Source organism: Geotrypetes seraphini, chromosome 7, assembly GCF_902459505.1.
Source record: "Geotrypetes seraphini chromosome 7, aGeoSer1.1, whole genome shotgun sequence".
In the NCBI taxonomy this organism is placed as follows: Eukaryota; Metazoa; Chordata; class Amphibia; order Gymnophiona; family Dermophiidae; genus Geotrypetes; species Geotrypetes seraphini.
Genome location: NC_047090.1, coordinates 49,458,732 through 49,481,008, shown reverse-complemented (window position 1 = coordinate 49,481,008; position 22,277 = coordinate 49,458,732). Strand labels below are relative to the sequence as shown.

The 22,277-nt window shown below is 45.7% G+C and overlaps 1 protein-coding gene across 17 annotated transcripts in view; it reads left to right on the top strand.

Annotated features, from left to right (window-relative positions):
- The window catches only part of MICAL3 (microtubule associated monooxygenase, calponin and LIM domain containing 3), a 711,269-nt gene that overhangs the window by 169,742 nt on the left and 519,250 nt on the right, over positions 1-22,277 (top strand). The window lies entirely within an intron of this gene.

Below are 22,277 nucleotides of genomic sequence, written 5' to 3'. Positions count from 1 at the left end.
CATGGGAAAACCAGGATCCACTGACGGCACCAGTGGAGATGCTCTGAATGTAGATCCCTCCTTCATTCTTTGCCTGCACCCCTCCCCCCACCTCCTAGTGGTTGTAAGATCAAACAAGTGAAGAACTCAACAAAAACAGAAGAGTGGGGGTGGTGGCTGTTGTGACCAGCAGCTGAAAGGAGGAGAGTCGGCCTGGGGTCAGAGGTTTGTGGAAGAGGCCAAAGCTGGAGGATAGATATGATTGGGAATTTCAGTCTATGGGGTTAATACTGTTAGAACTTGACAGTGCTTCCAGTGTGGCTTAGAAGTACATCATTGATCCCCTGCAGGAAGGGATACCTCTTTGAGGGAAGGACATAACCCTATTGTGGTGCATCTCTTTCACAAAGAGGAGTTATTACCAGTTATTCTTGGATTTTGGAATACTGAGAATTTCAGAAGCCCTGACCCAGGAGATGACCTCAATGGGGAACTCTGTGTTGTAGGGAATTAAACTCTCCTAAAACCTTTTCTGTCCATTGAGCAATCCAGACTTTAATATTGATGAAATAGGAAGTTCTGAAATCAAGATTCTGACTTGGCCGGATCATGGGTATGGTCTTTTCTCTGGCATCAGTCCAGGAAGGAATCCTAACTCCACCTTCATTATTTGGCGGTCTACAATATTCAGTTTAAATAATGGAAAGGATAAGCAACAAACAATTCACAAGAGACTAATCAACACAAAAGACATTACAAATTATAACAAGATGAGAAAGAGAAGATGATTACAATACAACCTATGGGAATAGGAAGAGATGAACATAAGGGGGGTCGGGGGGAAAGGCATGACAGCTTGGTTTTCTGAAGACAGGAAGGTGACCTTCCATGGTAGTTGTCCTGTCTTCAGGGAGCCAAAGTTTGTACAGAGGGAGCAATGTTCCCTCTAAGCTGCACTGAACGTATCTTGAGTAAAATTCAGAGTGGATATATAAACATAGTTAAACTACAGGCAAACAAGTAAAGAAACCATGAAGAGCATCCTGCAAGTGTTTATGTATGGGTTTTTGTGCATGTATATGTATGTAAATCTGTGATTGTAATAATAATAATAATAATTTTATTTTGTATACCACCATACCCAGGGAGTTCTAGGCGGTTCACAGCACTTAGATGAAATACAAACAATGCAATTGAAATAGAAAATATGAACAATGCAATCATAGAAGTCAAATTAGTTATATGTCTACAATTTAAGTGAAGGAAAAAAAATACATACAAGCCATAAGGAGGGAGCAACAATCTTAAAAGAATGAAATGAGATAGTAATGAAGTACGTTAAGGATTCGGTCTGATGAATAGTTGAGTTTTAATCTGCTTTCTAAAATTGAGATATGAAGAGGCATCAAGCACAATTTGGGCGAGTCTTGAATTTAGTTTAGCCGCCTGAAAAGAGAAGGTTCTTTCGAAGAATCTTTTAAGATGACATGATATTAGTGAGGGAAATGCAAATAGATGTATTCTGCGGGAGCTCTTATTGTTGTAACTCAGGTTGAAGTGAGGGTAAAGATAATCCGGTGACCAAAGTGTTATGAAACAGAAAACCTTTGCTCATATCAACTCAGCCTTTAGTGGGAACACTTTTTTATCTGTTTGAAGTCTTCTAAATCCTATAAAATCATACAGGAACAAAATTAATGTAATAAAGGCAGGAGGCTTCTTAATATGCTGGAAATTTTGCCAATTATAGTGAGTCTCCAGCAGATCCCATGATGGGGTCACATCATTGTCTACTTCAAAATTGTATAACGTTTACATTAAAAAGCCTTGATTGTAATCATTGTACCACTTAAATAGTCACTTGCTTGCTCTCCTCTTCTGAGTTGGCTTGAATGAGCCATCCAGATGGATGCACTCTGACTCCTTCCTTTCTCTACTACTATCACCTCAAGGCTTTTTAAATTGAGATTTTGAGGTAGATAGGGATGTGACCCCAGTTATGGTGAAAGCTGTCACTACCCTTGGAAATTGTGGAAGAGGGAATCCTGGGGATTATATCAGCTGGTTCAACAGAGTTTTCCCTGTCCCTATATAACCTGTATAGCTTGCTTATTTAACTTGTACAAACTGCATGTACAGCATGTCATAGATTGTTATAAACCGCACCTATATTCTGTTAAAACATGCACAGACTGCATCTATAGCCTGTTACCGCATGTAAAACCACATGTATAGCCAATATATATAGCCAGTCACTGCATGTACAATCTGTTACCGCATGTATAGCCTGTACTGCATGTATAGCCGCATGTATAGCCAGCTACTGCATGTTTAGCCTGCCACCGCATGTATAGCCTGTACTGCCCATTACTGCTACTACATGTATAGCCAGCTATTGCATGTTTAGCCTGCCACCACATGCATAGCCTGTACTGCCTATCACTGTTTACCGCTTGTATAGCCTGCTACTGCATATAGCCTGCTTCCGCATATACACACTAGTTACCACCGTTCCCCAGCTAAGCACCACCTCTGTTCCTATCTTACTAATTAACAATTGGTAAGCTCCACCTCAGTCTGTATCTCACTATTAGCAATTGTTAAGTTCCACCCCCGTTTGTATCTCACTAGAAACAACTAGGTGCATATTCTCCTTCAGTTCTTAGTCCTTCTTCCGTTTCACTTAGTCCTTACCTATACTCAGTTCTCCTCCCTCCTGCCTGGCAAGCTCTGCCCCAACCCCTCTCATTAGTTCTCCTTGATCCCACAATGAAGCCACCTTCCTGGCTCCTCCTTCTTCTTCTCTGCTCTTTCACCAACACTTCCCACTGCCAAAAACCTCTCCCCCCCAACCTTCCCGACTCCACAAACTCCAACAACGTCTGCCCTGGTCTCCCAATCCCCACACTAGTACGCACTAGAACCCACCCTTTCAAAAAACACAGAGGAGTCAATCACACCTCTTTAAAGCCTGTTCCTCCAGCCAACCTACCTAACCTTACCTCCGACTCTCTCACCCCAGTCCCAACACTCTACTGTAACGCCAAATCAGTCCGCAATAAGACCCGAATACTAAAAGACCTACTTGGAGACTTCGATCCAGGTTTCTTGTGCATCACAGAATCATGGATCGAAAAAGATGATTTATTTACACAAAATGAACTCTGTCCCCCTGGCTACTATGGCCTCTTCTCACCTAGAATCATCCGGAAAGGAGGAGGCCTGGCTCTGCTTTACAAATCATTCTTCGATGTCCAGCTCCTTTAAAAGGGCAGCCATACCTCTTTAGAATTCATGTTAGCTTCAGTCAATGATGGAACTTCATCCCTACCCATTAGGTATCCTGTTATTTTATCGCCCACCAACTCCCTGGAACAAATCCTCTGAACTCGTTCTTGAGACCATAACAAGAGCCTTCCTAAAATTCCAGAGACTACTGATCATTGGAGATATTAATCTCCATCTAGACGATAACACCAGTAAGGATGCAACCAAATTCAAAGACTTCCTCACCTCCCTAGGCTTCACCGCTCCTTTGCTCACCCCTACCCATGATAAGGGGCATACACTAGACATCAGCTTCCTTGACCTGACCGAGCACAAAACTTCTGCCGAAGAGGCCCGTTGGGAACATGTCCCCTTGTCTGATCACCTTCTAGGCTCTTTCTGCCATCCCATTTTCATGTCTCATCTTGGCACTCCATCCCGACCCACAAACTCTATCACCTACCGCAAAAAAATCACGAGTGAACTATTCTGGACCCAATTTCTCAACCAACTCCCCCCTTTTCCTAAACATGACGACCCAGATTCCAACTGGCATAATTGGGTAACCCTTTCCGAGACTACCTACCGTGCTCTTGCCCCTTTGTCTACTAAACCTATCTCCCACTCCCGCAAGGCTCCCTGGTATCTTCCATACCACAGGGAATTAAAGCAGAAATGTCGAGCCCTGGAACGTAAATGGAAAAAATCAAAATCCCCTTCAGACAGACAATCCTGGAGAGACAACATCAAGTTCTATAACACAGTACTAAAACAAGCAAGGAAGAATTTCTATGGAGATAAAATCACCAGATCAAAAAACCAAAATAGTACACTATTCAACATCTGGCGCAACCTAACCTCAAAAAACGACTCCACCTTTCCCCTTTAAACCCCATCCGCAAACGACCTAGCTAAATTTTTCAATGAAAAGATTACTACCTTACGGAGTTCTTTCCCCCCAGCAGTCTCTTACAATTCTCTGCCTCCCAAAAACTCCAACCCTATCCCTGCTGATAGATCCTGGACTGCCTTTGAACTTGTATCCGAATCCCAGATCTCTAAACTCTGTCTCAAACTGAAATTCTGCAATTGCATCCTGGATCCTTTCCCTTCCTACCTTTACGAAAACATTCCCGCGCAGGCCATCTCCTCCCTTACTAGGCGTATAAATTCTGCTTTACTATCGGGCCTGTTCTCCACAGAAATGGGACACATTACCTTATCCCCTCTTCTAAAAAAAGCCGATCTCGACCCTTCCTTACCATCTAACTACCGCCCCATAGCAAATATCCCTCTCCTAACTAAACTGCTAGAGACCATAGTCGCCACCCAACTCTCTTCTTACCTAGAGAGATTCTCCATCCTCCATCCCTACCAATATGGCTTCAGACCCAGCTTCAGCACCAAATCCCTCCTAGTTTCCTCAATTTCTAAGGTGCAACAACTACATTCTTGTAACAAATTCGCTGTCCTATTACAATTCGATCTCTCTGCAGCTTTTCATGTTGTCCACCACGACATACTACTTTATCAATTTTCCGAGATAGGAATTGAATCCACCGTCCTAAAGTGGTTCTCAAACTTCCTACGCTCTTGCTCCTACACTGTCAACACAAATGGCACCATGTCCGTTCCTTGGACACCATCTTGCGGTGTCCCTCAGGGCTCATCCCTATCCCCTATTCTCTTTAACATCTATATGTCCTCCCTGAAACTCCTCCAATTATCCCCCCTTGAAACAATCTACACATACGCTGATGATATCCTTGTCCTCCTTGAGACAGACCAGAACCTCACCAACCTCCACGAGAATATTACAGCTTGCATAATGAGACTCCATTCCTGGTCCTTCTCGGTACAGATGAAATTGAATGAATCAAAAACAAAATTACTCTGGCTCGGCCCAAAATTAGAACACCTGCCCACCCTCTTCGCACTACCCTCAGGCGCTGCACTGCAGCTTGAGTTCTCAAGCAAGGTCCTTGGCATCATTATCGATTCTTCTCTCTCCCTCAATGACCACCTCAACTCCTTGGCTAAATCATGCTTTTTCAGCCTCCACATGCTGAAGAAAGTAAGATCCTATTTTCGCCAACAACATTTCGCCGTCCTTGTCCAATCCATCATCCTCTCCAAATTAGACTACTGCAATGCCATCTACTTAAGCCTATCAAAAAAAAGTCTTCAAAAACTCCAGCTAATCCAGAATATTGCAGCCAAGTTGATCTTTGCAAAACGCAAGTCCGACCATGTCTCCCCACTCCTAGCCAAACTTCACTGGCTCCCAGTGATTTCCAGAATCCATTTCAAATGCTCCTGCCTAGCTTTTAAGATCATTCACGGCATCCTTCCTCCCTTAATCCCACTATCTTATAACTCCTCGAGTCCTGATTCTACCAGACCCGCCCAAAGGTATAAATTATCCTTCCCCTCTCTACACGGTATTCACTGTGCAGGCAAACTGGGAAAATCCCTTCTCTTCAGAATCACAGGTCTTTAGAACGACCTTACTACCCCGCTGCGGAACCTGGGCTCCCTCCAATTATTCCACAAGCAACTGAAAACCTGGATTTTCACTAAAATGTAATTCTATCCCCCCTTACTCTTCTCTTCTATATATAAGTTCATGTAAACCTTTTTTTCCCTTCTCTTCCTATATTTTAAGCTTTTGTAAACCGTGCCGAGCTCCACAACATCCGTGGAGATGATGCGGTATATTAAGGTTTAGTTTAGTTTAGTTTAGAAAAAGGGAAGTTTTGTGTAAAAGTGTGTTATCCACAAGTGCCAATCCTGGCTTTAATGCTGTCTTTTCCTACCAGTGCAGTTGATTGATAGTATATCCCTGCTTGGGGTAGAACTCAGAAAGAAACTCAAAAGCCATTTTTTAAGCTTTTGAAGTTTTTCTGATATTTTGCCCATTTGAAGCTGTGCTGTCAATTAACTGCACCATTGGGAAAATTGACTCCACTGCAGTTCAGGCCTCTTGAGCAGGTATAAATGTTTGCACATAAATTATGCAAGTGTGTGTGTGTAGATTAGTTTGCTTTATAGTTAACCATGTAGTTTATAAACTGTTTATGCTTTCCCAAACTTCAACCATGTGCACATCTACTGACAAAGTATGCAGTATCATGTCTTGGTATGCATACTTTTACATCAGTTTTATAAGAGCTTGTTTGAATGTGTAAATTGAAGTTTAATATGTGGAAATGATTCTGATTATTGAAACAACCAAAATGAAGACTACCGACATTATGATCTGATGATTTATTTGAACAGAAACATAGAAAGCTTGTTTCTGCCATTGAGATCTTTGGATGTGATTTTATTTACCTGTAAACATTTAATAATGAAAGATGATATGAAACAATATTTAAAGTGTCTGTAGGAGAAGATATAATTTGACTCAACTGCAGTGGTAAGCCTTGGGACAGTTAGCTTGTGATGATTTCTTGGTTATTAAGAAAGCTGACAAGGGTGGAGCTGTAATTTTTCAAATAAATTGGATTACAGTGCTGAAGTACAGTACATACTGTATACGGCTGTTGGATTAGACAGGGATCTTACAGTGGGGTATTAAATAAGTTTGCAGTTTGATGTTGGAAGCATCCAAAAATACATTATACCATCCAAAAATACTTATATGCCATCCAAAAATACATTAACTGTTTGGATTGTCTTCCTAGTCACCTATGAACATAAGAATTGCCATACTGGGATAGACCAAAGGTCCTTGAAGACAATTATCCTGTTTCCAACAATGTCCAATCCAGGCCATTAGAAGTATCTGGCAAGATCCCAAGGAGTAAAACATATTTTATGCTGCTTATCCTAGGAATGAGCAGTGGATTTCCCCAAGCCATTTCAATAATGGCTTATAGACTTTGTTATAGGAAATTATCCAAACCTTTTTTAAACCCTTCTAGACTGATTTCACCACATTTTCTGGCAACAAAGTCCAGAGTTTAATTACACATTGAGTGAAGAAATATTTTCTCTAGTTTGTTTTAAATCTTAGTATAGACGTTGGAATGGGGCCATGCTCCCCCCTCAAAAACAAAAAAGAAACATGGTGGATGATGTTTGCCTTCATTTGTGGCCCAGAGGATGTTGCTAGCAGTAGCCATTCACATATACTGCCCTGCCGCTGGCACCAGCATCTTCTCTGTATTGCAGCCTGCCCTCTCTGATGTAACTTCCCATTTTCTCAGAGGCAGGCTTTCAGTAGAGAGAAGATGCTGGTGCCAGCGGCAGGGCAGTGTATGTGATTGGCTGCCACTGGTGTCATCCTTTGGGCAGCAAATTAAGCTAGATCGCAGGGTGAGGGTAGAGAAGAGCCAGGGCAAAGAGAACGTGCAAGGAGACAGAGGGAGAGATGGACTTGGGGGGGGGGGCAGGAAGGAGGGAGAAATGTCACACCCAAGGGAAAGAGGTGAGGAAAGGGAAAGAAAGCATGCAGGAGGCAGAAAGTGTTGGTCTCACTAAGGGAGAGGGGGAGAGGTTGGATGGGGAGGAAAGAAAGGAGGGAAGGAGAAATGTCAGGAAGGGGGAGAAAGCAGAATGAAAAGTTAAACTCATGGAGGGAGAGGAAGTTATTAGTTGGGGAGGGAATGAAGGCTGGAGGAGAGGAAGCATGCAGGAGGCAGAGCGAAAGAAATGTTGGACTGGTGGAGGGAAAGGAGGGAGAATTGTTGAATTAGACCATAGGAAGAGGGGAAGGAGAGAGAGATGCCAGACCATGGAAGGGGAGAGAGAGGGAGGAAATGGTACACGGGGATGGAGGGGAAGGGGGGAGAGAGGGAGCATATTGTGTACAACGATGGTTGGGGAAGGAGAAAGAGGGAAGAAATGCTGTTTATAGATGGAAATAGAGGAGAAGAAAGAGGGAGGAGATAGTACATATGGATGATGGAAAGGGGGAAGGTAAGAGATGGAAAAGTAGATAGATTTTGAGAAGAAAGCAGAAAAATGGAAGAAAGCTGAATGTTAAAAGCTAATGCCTTTTAGGGCAGAAAGTGAAGAAGGAGCAAAAACAAATAGATAAGAAGGTCCTAGAAACAGAGTTAAGGGCACAGACAGAAGGAAGTGCAACCAGAGACTGGGAAAAGATGACTAGAAAAATAAAATCATATCACAATAAAGATAGGGAAATTATTTTATTTTCAATTTAGTGATTAAAATGTGTCAGTTTCACCAAACGCACATCTCTCCCCAGCAATGGGGTTGGGGGGTGGTCCTGAAGGATGTCCAAGACCGACGTGTGGATTTCATCCTTAAGTATCTATTTGCTTCGGCTGCGGCTGGTATTAAAGCAGCGACGGCCCGGGCATGTCTTTCCAAACTGCACTATGATCCTGACACTGGTGCTTCGTGATTTGGATTTTCTCATCTCTGTAGTGGATTGCATGGCTGATGCCTTGTATACACAAATCAAAACCAGCTCTATATTTATAGCAATCTAAAGACTCAAAACTATTCAAACTCAAAACAAAAAAGAGAGTCTTATAGATAGAATCTTGCAGACCTCAGCGGTACCACCTGTATGAGTCCAAACTTAAACATACAGGATGCAGACACCAAAGTTGTCATCAGTCTCAATAAATATTTTAAATATCTTTAATTATTTTAAATTGTTTTTATTTTATACTTTAAACATTTAGATATTTTTAAGTAGAAAATTACTCATCTTTATCTACCTTGGTGGGGGTAGGCACCCCGACATAGAACTATGTTTCGCCCGCAAGGGTTATATCAAGTAATTCCTCTTGCAAATATACATATAGTTGTAACAGTATTAGTATCACATTTATAATAGTTCAATGTTTAAAGCTTTTTTAAATACGGTAAGTAGTTTTTGTATAAAATACCTTAGGTCAACAGACTTATGCTTCCCGCGTTCATCAGTTTTAACCAGGAAACATGGCTGCGGTGTTCATGCGGTATATAACCAAACCCTTATAGCGTGATGACAGCACGCTTAGCGTAACCCCCCCCCCCCCCCCCCACCGACTGACTTATCAGTTAACCCACTCTTTTTTTTAGATCAATGTCATCCATTCAATTTCAGCATTTAATCCCATTGGTTTGATTGAATTTAAAGCGTAAATTCACTTTTGTTCCTTAAAATTCAATCTCTCTTCATGGTTGCTACTCTCCCACCTGACATGAACCTGGTCTATGATCCTCCATTTAAATCTGCAATTTTATGTTTTTTCTCCCGTCAGTGTTGCACAAGGGGAGCTTCAATATTACCCATGTTAATTGAGATTTATGTTCTGTTAGTCGAATATTCATTTTATCCCAGGACAAGCAGGCAGGTATTCTCACTAGTGGGTGATGTCATCCGACAGAGCCCTGATATGGACATCTTGCAAGCATGTCTTGCTTGAAGAAACTCAGAAGTTTCGAGATGCCCGCACCGCGCATGCGCCAGTGCCTTCCCGCCCGATGGTCCGGGCGTGTCTCCTCAGTTCATTTTCTTCCGCGGAGCTGAGAAGTCTATCTTCAATTTCGCGCCCATTGAATCTCGTTTTTGCCTTCTGTTTTGCCGCGGGTTGAGTTCTTTTGGCTCTCCTGTGCATTTGTTTCTTTCTTTGATTTCTTTTTTTTAAAAAAAAATAAAAAAAAAATTTTCTTCCGACACCGGGTCGGCCGCGTGGCTGGGGCCCCGCGCCTTCGACCTTGCGGCGGATCTTTTCCGACCTATGTCCCGGCCGATTACCGGTTTTAAAAAGTGTAGCAAGTGCCAACGCGCGATTTCGCTCACGGACCCTCATCGACGCTGCTTACAGTGTCTGGGACCGGATCACTTCCCGAAATCGTGCCTGCCTTGCTCCACTTTGACGGCGAGAGCGTTTAAGCGCCGCTGTCTGCTGTGGGAGTCCATGTTCAAGATGGAAGCTTCGTTGGATCCTTCAGCTTCGACATCGACTGGTGCTTCGACTCCATCAGCGAAGCCCGCTGCCTCCCCGGCTGCTTCGGGCCTCCTGAAACCGGCATCGTTCGTGCCGGTTTCGGCCTCGACTTCAGCGCCGGTGCCTTCCTCCGTCTCCTCGGAGCAGATATCGACCCCTACAGTTCCACCGGTGGTGCTTAAAGTGCCGAAGGCTGGCAAGCAGAAGCACGCGACACCGAAAGAGCGCGGAGACCGTGCGGAAGGGCCCCCTTTTGGTGCGGATCCCTCCATATCGGCTTCGTTGAAGTCCCTTCTGGAGGCTCAGTTTGTGGAACTCATGCACACCATGGGACCCCGGCTGATTGCCTCGATCCAGGGTGACCTCCCGGTTCCGGTTCCGAGGGGCGGACCGCCCCCTCCTCCTCCGCCGCGCCGCACGACCTCGTTGCTCGGTGAGGAGGAGCGGCGAGCGGTGTCCGGGTCCTCGAGGAGGTCCTCGGTTGGTGCTATGCCTCCTTTGGAACCGATTCCCTCGAAGAAGGCCTCCCTTAGTGATATGCCCCCCTTGGAGCCTATCCCCTCGAGGAAAGCCTCGTTTAGCGATTTGCCTCCATTGGAACCTGTTACCCCGCCCTATGACTCAGTGTGGCGTCCATCTTCGAGGCCTCCCAGTCCTGGGCATAGCAGGAAGCAGGACGAGTTCTTCCGAACCCCCTATCAAGCTTGGGCGTCGTCGGGGGAGGCATCGACTCTTCCGCCTCTGCGATCGACGGCATCAAGTCCGATCTGCTCCTTGGAGGCGTCTGACCAGGTTTCTCACCGACGGGCTCGATCCCCTTCCAGGCATCGAGAGGGGCATCGATCCAGACACTCTTCGAGGCATTCCTCTCGACACTCGACCGTCTCGCCTCAGAAGAAATTGCCTCGGATGGGGTATGCTGCTTTGGCTGGATCTCCTCCTCCGGGCCCGGAGTTCGAGGACCCCGAGGTTTTCTACTAGCCCTGTTGCTCACAGGCCTCTATGGAGCCCGAAGCCTCGTCTTCTTCCAGTCCTTCTCGTAAACCGGCGACGGCGGACCAACTGTCTTTTTCCTCATTCCTCAGACAGATGGCGGATGACATGGACATTACCCTCGATGCTGGGTCTCGATACTCCAAGGAGTACCTCGATACCATGCATTTGCCTCGTCCTTCGGCCGAGTCCTTGCGCCTTCCTCTGCACTAGCTCCTCGACCAGACCTTCATGAGATGCTTCGAGTCTCCTTACTCTTTCCCTGCGGTCCCTGGAAAATTGGATGCTTGGTACCGCACGGTGCATCATAAGGGCTTCGAGGGTCCTCAGCTTTCTCACCAGTCCCTCCTGGTCGAATCCTCGCTCAGGCGGTCTCATCCTGGTCAGGTCTATGTTTCGGTGCCTCCGGGCCGCGAGGGCAGAACCATGGATAAGTTTGGTCGACGCATCTATCAGAATTCTATGATGACGTCCCGAGTCCTGAATTACAATTTCCACTTTGCAGCCTACTTGGAATTTTTTCTGCCTGTGCTTCGGAAATTCACACCATACATCGAGTCCCAGGCTCGGTTTGAGTTTGAGGAAGTGGTTGCTTCGCTGTCCCAACTTCGACTTCAGTTGATGCAATCTGCCTATGATGCGTTCGAGCTCTCTGCCCGAGCGGTGGCCTGCTCGGTAGCGATGCGTCATTTGGCCTGGTTGCGGACCATTGACATGGACCCCAATCTTCAGGACTGCCTGGCTGGGGCGGATCTTTTTGACGAATCCATCGAGACTGTCACGAAGAAGTTGTCTGATCATGAAAAGTCCTTCCAATCCATTCTTAGGCCGAAGCCTAAGCCTCAGCAGTCTCGACCTTCTCGTCCGCCGTTGATCTATCAGCGGCGTTATCAGCCGAGGCAAGCTCCACCTGTGAGGCAACCGGCGAAGCGTCAGCCTCCTCAGAAGGGTCAGCCTAAGTCTCAGTCGCCTGCTGTCCCTAAGGCCACTCAGCCTTTTTGACTGTCTCGTCGAGGGCATAACCAACCTCGTTCTGCCTTCCCCTGTTTTTCCCATCGGAGGGCACCTCCATCATTTTTATCATCGTTGGGAGGCCATAACAACCGACCTCTGGGTCCTTACTATAATCAGGGAAGGATACTCTCTTCATTTCCATCGGGTCCCTCCGGACCACCCTCCAAGAGAGTATCCTTCCAACTTGACTCAGACCGCTCTTCTTCTTCAGGAAGCTCAGGCTTTGCTCCGGCTTCGTGCCGTAGAGCCGGTCCCGACGGACCAACTGAACCAGGGGTTTTACTCCCAGTACTTCCTTGTTCCGAAGAAGACGGGCGACCTGCGACCCATTTTGGACCTCAGGGTCCTCAACAAATTCCTAGTCAAAGAGAGGTTTCGCATGCTGACCCTTGCTTCTCTCTACCCCCTCCTCGAGCAGAACGACTGGTTATGCTCTCTGGATCTCAAGGAGGCCTACACTCATATTCCCATTCATCCGGCCTCTCGCAAGTTCCTCAGATTTCGGGTGGGACATCTCCATCTACAGTATCGAGTGCTTCCATTTGGCCTGTCTTCGTCCCCCAGAGTCTTCACGAAGTGTCTGGTGGTGGTGGCCGCTGCACTCCGGATCCAGGGTCTTCAGGTGTTTCCCTACCTCGACGACTGGCTAATCAAGGCCCCCTCGGCCTCAGGGGTCATCTCGGCGACCCTGTCCACGATTCTGTTCTTGCAGAGTTTGGGATTCGAGATCAACTTTCCCAAATCTCATCTACAACCTACCCAGTCTCTCCCCTTCATCGGGACGGTCCTGGATACCATTCGTCTCGGAGCGTTCCTTCCTCCTCAGCGCATGGATGCTCTTCTTCATCTCTGCCAATCTGTGTCTTCTCGCCAGTCCATCTCAGCGAGACACATGATGGTCCTCCTGGGCCACATGGCCTCTACAGTTCATGTGACGCCGTTTGCCAGGCTCAATCTCAGAATTCCTCAATGGACCCTGGCATCTCAATGGACTCAGGTGTCAGATCCGTTGTCTCGACACATCATTGTTACTCCTGCTCTTTGGCAGTCTCTACTTTGGTGGATGACCTCTTCGAATCTATCCAGAGGTTTGCTGTTTCACACTCCTCCCCACCAGAAGGTTCTCACAACCGATTCCTCGACCTATGCCTGGGGAGCTCATCTGGATGGTCTTCGCACTCAGGGATTCTGGACCAGTGCGGACCGACTCCATCAAATCAATCTTCTGGAGCTCAGAGCCATCTTCAATGCTCTTCAAGCTTTTCAACATCTGCTTCACGACATGGTGGTCCTCATTCGCATGGACAATCAGGTCGCCATGTATTATGTCAACAAGCAGGGGGGCACGGGCTCGGCCTCCCTCTGCCAGGAAGCTCTCAAAGTCTGAGATTGGGCGGTTCGCCACAATGCCTTCCTCAAGGCTGTCTACATTCAGGGGAAGGACAATGTCTTGGCAGACAACTTGAGTCGTCTTCTCCAGCCTCACGAATGGACACTCCATTCCAAGACCCTTCATCAGATCTTTGCTCAGTGGGGGACGCCTCAGATAGACCTCTTTGCGGCTCCCCACAATTTCAAGCTGCCTCAATTTTGCTCCAGGATCTACGCTCCTCATCGACTCGAGGCAGATGCTTTTCTGCTGGATTGGGGGAATCGCTTTCTGTATGTGTTTCCTCCATTTCCTCTCATTCAAAAGACTCTGGTCAAGCTGAAGTCCGATCATGCCACCATGATTCTGATAGCTCCTTGGTGGCCCAGGCAACCTTGGTTCTCCCTTCTACTTCAACTCAGCAGCAGGGAGCCATTCCTCCTTCCAGTGTTTCCTTCACTGCTTACTCAGCATCAGGAATCTCTACTTCATCCCAACCTGCAGTCTCTCCACCTGACAGCTTGGTTCCTCTCAACGTAACTCCTCACCAGTTTTCCCAGGCGGTGAGGGATGTCTTGGAGGCTTCCAGGAAGCCTGCTACTCGTCAATGCTACTCCCAAAAATGGACTAGATTTTCTTCCTGGTGTGTTTCCAATTCTAAGGAGCCTCAGCGAGCCTCCCTATTCTCTGTATTGGACTATCTTCTACACCTGTCTCAGTCTGGTCTCAAGTCGACATCTATACGAGTCCACCTGAGTGCTATTGCGGCTTTCCATCAGCCTCTACAAGGGAAACCTCTCTCTGCTCATCCTGTGGTTTCCAGATTTATGAAAGGACTTTTTCATGTCAATCCTCCTCTCAAACCTCCTCCAGTGGTTTGGGATCTCAATGTTGTCCTTTCTCAGCTTATGAAACCTCCTTTTGAGCCTCTCAACAAGGCTCCACTAAAGTTTCTCACTTGGAAAGTGGTTTTTCTAGTGGCCCTCACATCTGCTCGCAGGGTCAGTGAGCTTCAGGCCTTAGTGGCGGACCCGCCTTTCACAGTCTTCCATCATGACAAGGTGGTCCTCCGCACTCATCCGAAATTCCTGCCTAAAGTGGTCTCTGAATTTCATCTCAACCAATCCATTGTACTTCCAGTGTTTTTTCCAAAGCCTCATTCTCATCCTGGAGAATCAGCTCTGCATACTCTGGACTGTAAACGTGCGTTGGCTTTCTACCTGGATCGCACCAAACCACACAGAACTGCTCCTCAACTTTTCGTCTCCTTTGATCCAAACAAGTTGGGACGACCTGTATCGAAGCGCACCATCTCCAACTGGATGGCGGCTTGTATCTCTTTCTGCTATGCCCAGGCTGGTTTACCCCTTCCCTGTAAGGTCACAGTCCATAAGGTCAGAGCAATGGCGGCCTCTGTAGCCTTCCTCAGATCGACACCGATTGAGGAGATTTGTAAGGCTGCCACTTGGTCCTCGGTTCATACATTCACCTCTCATTATTGTCTGGATACTTTCTCCAGAAGGGATGGACAGTTTGGCCAAACAGTGTTACAAAATTTATTCTCCTAAGTTGCCAACTCTCCCACCATCCCATTGAGGTTAGCTTGGAGGTCACCCACTAGTGAGAATACCTGCCTGCTTGTCCTGGGATAAAGCAATGTTACTTACCGTAACAGTTGTTATCCAGGGACAGCAGGCAGCTATTCTCACGTCCCACCCTCCTCCCCTGGGTTGGCTTCTCTGCTAGCTACCTGAACTGAGGAGACACGCCCGGACCATCGGGTGGGAAGGCACTGGCGCATGCGCGGTGCGGGCATCTCGAAACTTCTGAGTTTCTTCAAGCAAGACATGCTTGCAAGATGTCCGTATCGGGGCTCTGACGGATGACATCACCCACTAGTGAGAATAGCTGCCTGCTGTCCCTGGATAACAACTGTTACGGTAAGTAACATTGCTTTCTGGCTCGTTCTCCCCACATAGATTAACTGACAAGACACTTAACCATGTGTATCACTAGAGAACTACAGCAAGAGGTGTTAGAAGTAGCATGGTATATCTTGTTAGTACCTGGGTGATTCCATGTTAGTCCTACTAAAGTTTGATCGCAGCATTGAAATTGTCCACATCTAGAGTGATTAAATATATCCTTAAAATGTTTAATCACAAAACGATGGGTAAAAAGTATTTCTCCCATCGTTCTACCCCTCTTATATGATGTAATCGGTTGTATTTGAAACTGAGTATTAAGCTGAAGTACAGGCCAATGGTGTTTAATTATAGCAAGAAAAGTGGTACTTATTATTGCAAACGGGAGGACACATATAAGGCAGTCATCTTGTATTTCCAGTCTGCAGATTTTTGGATCTTGTGGCAGTTGCCCCGTGCCAGAGCGAGACTTAGATTCTGGGAGATACTCGTTATACTTCATCATTCCAAAGACTGGATCCGACAAATGGAGCCTAATTCTGGACCTCGAGGCGGACAATGCACCCTGAAGGTCCCTTGATTCCACATGGAGATGGTGCTCGCAGTGATCTTGTTGGAGGCGCAGCAGGAGTTTCTACCTTCCCTGGATCTGATGGAGGCATATCTCCTCATTCAAATTTTCCTGGACCAGTGGAAGCATCTGCAATTCCATGTTCTGGGGCAACATTTCCAGTTTGCAGCACTGTCCTTTGGATTGGTGATGGCACCCCGGATCTTCTCCAAAGTAATGGCGGTGGCTCATATTCACACCCTGGGTGTCTTAGTTCACCCGTCCCTGGATGACTGGTTGTCCAGAGCTCCCTTGCGGTTTGAAGGGCGTTTGGCTGTCCAGCAGGTGGAGCAATTGCTGCAACCTCTGTGCTGAGAAATCAATTTCAGGAAGAGTCATCTTGAGCCTGCCCAGGACTTGGTGTACCTGGGACTTCAATTTCATACAGGTCAGAATGCTGGATTTCATTTTTTCTCTCAGGCATTGAGTTTGACTTGGCTGACATGGTCTTTCCATCCATGTCCAGGCTGTTAATGTGATTTAAAAAAGAGCTGCAGGTGCCAAAGGCCAATTTCTATCACCGATCCACACAGTTGGTACTTGCAGTGCCTTGGGCCTGAACACCGGGTGAATTCCTGCGCTTGGTGTTCTACACTGCAGAATCGTTCCATCAAGAGCCATAAAAGTCAACAGGAGAAGTTGTTTGGGACAAGCATGGACACCAAGAAGGCATTGCAACCTTTGTTGTCGAAGACTTTGATATCGACACCAGTGTCAGGAGACCTCGTTCCATCTGGTAAGCCAGCTAAGAAGCCACCAGCTTTCCAACCAGCATTGTAGGTAAATTTTTTTTAAAATAAATTTTATTATTTTCCAATATAAACAGTGCAATATAAATATATACATCTGAAACATATCAAACCATTACAAAGCACTTTTGAACTACAGAAATTAAAAGATATCATTACCCCCCAACCCTGTATATCTCAGAAATGTAAACATACATCAAATATATATGCGGTATCCCCCCCTCCTCCTGGATGTGTATGGGATTGAAACCTAATTTAAAAGAGATATAAGACATAAAAATATAACTACATATCTTAAATAGATGCAACAAAAGCTGCTAACGGGCCCCACACTAACTTAAATACCTTATTATGCCGCAAAAATTCTGCATTCATTGTAAGTCAATTTTGCATCGAGTTCCTTGATGCCAACCAAACAGCGATGACCACCTTTACGGCTTCCCTCAACATCGAGGTTTGCATCCTTAATGAGGTCAACTTCTCCGAGGTAAGTCACGGCACTGATAGGTACCGGTGCTTTCCTTTCATGAAAAGCTCGATGCGCTTTTCCAAGTGGAGTTAGGTGATGCATTCAAATTGTTTACCCCAGTATTGACTCCCTTGGTACCGGCCCAGCCTCAGCATAACGTTAACATGTCCAAGGGTACCATAACTGTTTCTCCAGAACGGCATTGAACGTCCATGCCTAGACATCATTCATCTCATCGCAGATCCAGTTCTCCATCGAGGCATTGATCCAGCTTGATCCAGTCCAATCGTACTTCCTCCTCTCAACACTCGAAATCCAGTAAACATTGTTCCTCCTCACGTGCTTTGAAAAGAAAACATCACGCTCCCTCACGTTCTTCGAAGAGAGAAAAAGCTTCGCGTAATACCTCATCTTCGTCATCGGATCGGCACCAGATTCGACATAAGCATCGATCTTCTCGACACACTCCTTCACCAAAGCCCTTTTATGACTCTAATTTACAGTCTGATTCAGTTGAGGACTTGTCTGAGTATACAAAGGAAGCTTGCAAAAGTCTCTATAAGTCTCCATCAAGGGCTAAATCTCCTATTAAAAGTCTTTCTTTCACTAAATTTATTAGGTAGCTGGGAAAAGAGTTACCAGTCAATCTAGAGGCTGATTGCTTACAGTGTTGATTACTCGAAGGCTTTAGATTTGATGAGCATCCTAAAGAACTTTTTAGACTACCGTTACATGGTATTCTCAAAGAGACTCTTCACAAGAATTAGGATACGCCCCTCACCATTACAGTGGCTCCTAGAAAATTGGAGACTCTGTATGAAATAATTTCTTCACAGGATTTTGACAAACCACAGTTTCAGCATCAGTCATTAGGGGTATAGTCGACTAAAAAATCTACTCCATCAAGTGTCTATGCCTCAGTGCCACCAGGGTGTGGAGGGCGCACTATGGACAAATTTGGATATCGCCTGTACCAAAATTCCATGTTGATGAACAGAGTACTAAATTACAATTTTTATATCTCCTGCTATATCAAGCATCTAATTTGGAAATTGCCTTCTTTTTTTTCTGTTTTAATATTTTTATTATTTTTCAATAAACAAAAAGACAAAATATCATTTATCATGAATAAACAGATACAACCATTAACAAATGCATGTACAATTTTACATTGAGGATTGAATGGGAAATCATGCCTGAACGGCAATTGAAGCATGTGTCGGTAGGAATGAACAAAAATGAAGGATTAATCTACCATCGTACTAATTTTAGATACAGGCTACCAGTTTCATACGAGAGATTATTGCAATATTTCACATGAAAAATAGGTCTATCTATGCAATAGAACATGGAGAGAAAATAAATCAACAATTTGTAATAGTGAGGGTGTTTTTATAATACTTCTTTTGATAGATACATTATTTCTCAACATCTACAAGAATTTCATCACATATTTCTCACCCTTACTTTAAATATGGCAACATTTGCTTATGATGCATTTGAATTATCTTCCAGAGCCTCAGCTATGTCAGTATCCATGAGATGTCTTGCATGGCTAAGAGTCTCAGATATAGATATCAATCTTCAGGACAGATTAGCTAACATTCCCTGCTTAGGAGATGAGCTTTTTGGTGACTATTGAAAATGCTGCACAAAAGCTCACTGACCATGAGAAACATTGGGATGCTGTGGTTAAATCCAAACCTAAGCCCTCAATTTCTAAATCTTTTAAGTCTTCTTCATATCAATGGTGTTTTTCTTCGAAACCAGCTGCTCTTCCTAGACTGCAGCAGAAAAAGCAGAAGCTACAGCGCCCTCAGAAATCTCAATCAGCATCTCCTCCAAAGCCTGCTCAGTCATTTTGATGAACTTCTAGGGAGCATAATCAGTTTCCCTCTTTCCCATCCTCTTCCTCAGACAATTGGAGGTCGACTGTAATTGTATTATTAATGTTGGACATTGATAACCACAGACCTCTGGGTTCTAAAAGTTATTCAAGAGTGATACTCTCTTCACTTCATCACTATGCCTCCAGATCATCCTCCAAGAGAGTCTTCTTTCAACCTCAGCAGATGTCCCTTCTTCGGGAGGTGGAATCTCTTCTTCTCAAAGCAATAGAAGAGGTTCCACCTCTCTAGAGGAATCGGGGATTTTATTCCCAGTATTTCCTAGTTCCAAAGAAGACGTCCAATTTTAGACCTCGGGGGCCTGAACAAGTTTTTAGTGAAGGAAAAGTTTTGCATATTGTCCCTAGAAACTTTATATCCCCTCTTATATCACAACGACTGGCTATGGAATCTAGATCTGAAAGAAGCTTATACTTATATTCCAGTGTATCCGACCTCCAGAAAATTCCTCAGATTTCATATAGCACAACACCATTATCAATACAGAGTCCTTTGGCCTTTTATCCTCTCCCAGAATATTCAGCAAGTGCCTGGTTGTAGTGGCAGCAGTGTTGCGGTCTCTGAGTCTCCAGGTGTTTTCCTATATGCATGATTGGCTGATCAAAGATCCAACCTCGCAAGGGGTGATGGCAGTGACAAGTCTCTTTCTTCAGCAGTTGGTGTTCACAGCCCGGTTGATGGTAAAGCTCTAAATGCTCATCCTCTTCTGTCCAGATTCATGAAAGGACTTTTCAATGTCAAACCACCTCCAGTAGTTTGGGATCTCAATGTTCTCTCTAAACTTATGAAGGCCTCCTTTTGAACCAATGTCTTCGGCTCATCTTAAATACCTCACTTGGAAAGTAGTTTTTCTCATCTTCCTTACTTCTGCTTCCAGAATAAGTGAACTTCCAGCACTGGTGGCGGTTCCATCATTCACAGTGTTTAATCATGACAAAGTTATGCTTCGCACCCATCTGAAGTTCCTTTCAAAAGTACTCACTGAGTTTCATCTAAATCAATCCATTGTGCTTCCAGTATTCTTTCCTAAGCCTTATTCTCATCCTGGAGAAACAGCTCTTCATACTCTCGATTGCAAACAAGTTTTGGCTTACTACTTACAGAGAACTCAGCCACATAGAGCATCTCCTCAACTTTTCATCTCCTTTGATATTAACAAGTTGAGATATCCTGTATCTAAAGGAACTATATCTACATGGTTAGTGGCTTTTATTGCTTTCTGTTATGCTGAAGCTGAGCTGCAGCTGGGGAGTTGCATCACAGCCCATAAAGTCCGAGCTATAGCAGCTTCAGTTGCTTTCCTCTGCTCAACTCCTGTTGATGAAATCTGTAAAGCTGATCCTTGGTCCTCAGTTCATATATTCACATCTCACTACTGTCTATCACTTTTGCCAAGCAGTATTACAAAATTTCTTAATGGCCAACACTCCCTCTATCCCGTTCTAGTAAGCTAGGGAGTTCCACATGTGAGAATATGCTGCCTGCTTGTCCTGGGATAAAGCACAGTTACTTACCGTAACAGGTGTTATCCAGGGACAGCAGGCAGATATTATCAAAACCCACTCACCTCCCCTGGTTGGTTTCTTGGTTTACGGAACTGAGAAGCCGCGAGCTTACTAAGGGGTGGGAAGGAACTCGCGCATGCGCGGTGAGGGCAGTTCACAAACTTTCTCAAGTTCTTAAAGTGGCGATGCACTTTTAAAGCTGTACATAATGGGGCTCCGTGGATGATGTCACCCACATGTGAGAATATCTGCTTGCTGTTCCTAGATAGCATCTGTTACAGTAAGTAACTGTGCTTTCTGGGAGCCATGATGACAACGATTGATGTGATCCCATAAGTCAGAGCCTGTCTTTGTCCGATGTGGGATCTCTGCTTTCACACTGGAATCCACAGCGGTGCTCATTACATTCACCCCTGCCCTGGTCGGCAGTGGCGTGCAATGGTCTAGCATGGTGACTGCGTCCTCTCTCGCTGTCCACTGGCCTTCCGCTCCGGATCTCGGATTGGGTGTTCCTGTCATCGGAGATAAGTCTAAAAAGCTGGGGAGCAGTCTGCATGACTGTCCCGGTTTAGGGCTGGTGGGTGCTATCAGAGTACAAGTGGTTGATCAATCACTTGGAGCTGCGGATGATTCAGCTGGCCTTTCTCCACTTCCAGGGTCGTCTCCGTCTTTGAGCCGTCCATGTGTTCTCGGATAAGGCCACAGCTGTCAATTGTCAGGGGGGCTCGAAGAGTTCATCTCTGACCAGGGAGGCTCAGCTACTCTTTGGGCGGAGAGGCATCTTGTGGCACAGTCTGCTGCACACGTGGCAGGAGTGGACATTGTTCAAGCAAACTTTTTCGATCGTCAGACTCTGGACTCTGGAGAGTGGTCACTCTAGAGCGTTTAATGGCATAGTGGATCAGTGAGGGTTCCCCACGTTTGGCCTCATAGTGACTGCGGTCAGTTAAAAAGGCCGATCAGTTCTTCAGTAGTCGTTGAGAGGCAGGCAGCGAAGACCTGGATGCTCTGGTTCAGCCCTGGCCCTGGGAGGGTTTTCTTTGTTTTCTCTCCGTGGGCCATGATAGGGCGTCTGTTGAGGTGGATAACAGACCACGAGGGTTCGGTGATTCTGGTGGCACCCGATTGGCAGAGGTGGCTGTGGTATGGTGCCTTTGTTCCCTTGTCATTCTCTTCTCCTCACATAGTATCAGATTGTGATGCAGGATCTGGACCGCTTTGGTCTTACAGCATGGCTCTTGAGCGCGCAGCCTTGACTGGCTGGGGCTATTATTTGGCAGTGATTGCTGGGTTGCTTCACTGCAAACGGAAGTCCACATTGGCGGACTATGCGGAGGCTTGGAGGTGTTCCCATACTTGGTGTGCCCTGAGACAGGTGGACCCTTCTAATCCAGTGATTCCTCAGGTCCTGGAGTTTCTCCAGGAAGGCCTGCAGAAGGGTCTAGCAGTAGCTTCGTTCCGGATTCAACTTGCTGGTCTTTCATGTATGGGCCCTCCTTCCCTGAAGAGCTCTTTCGCAGTTCATCTGGATGTGGGTCATTTTCTGGGGGTGCGTAACATCTGAGGCTTTCCCTTG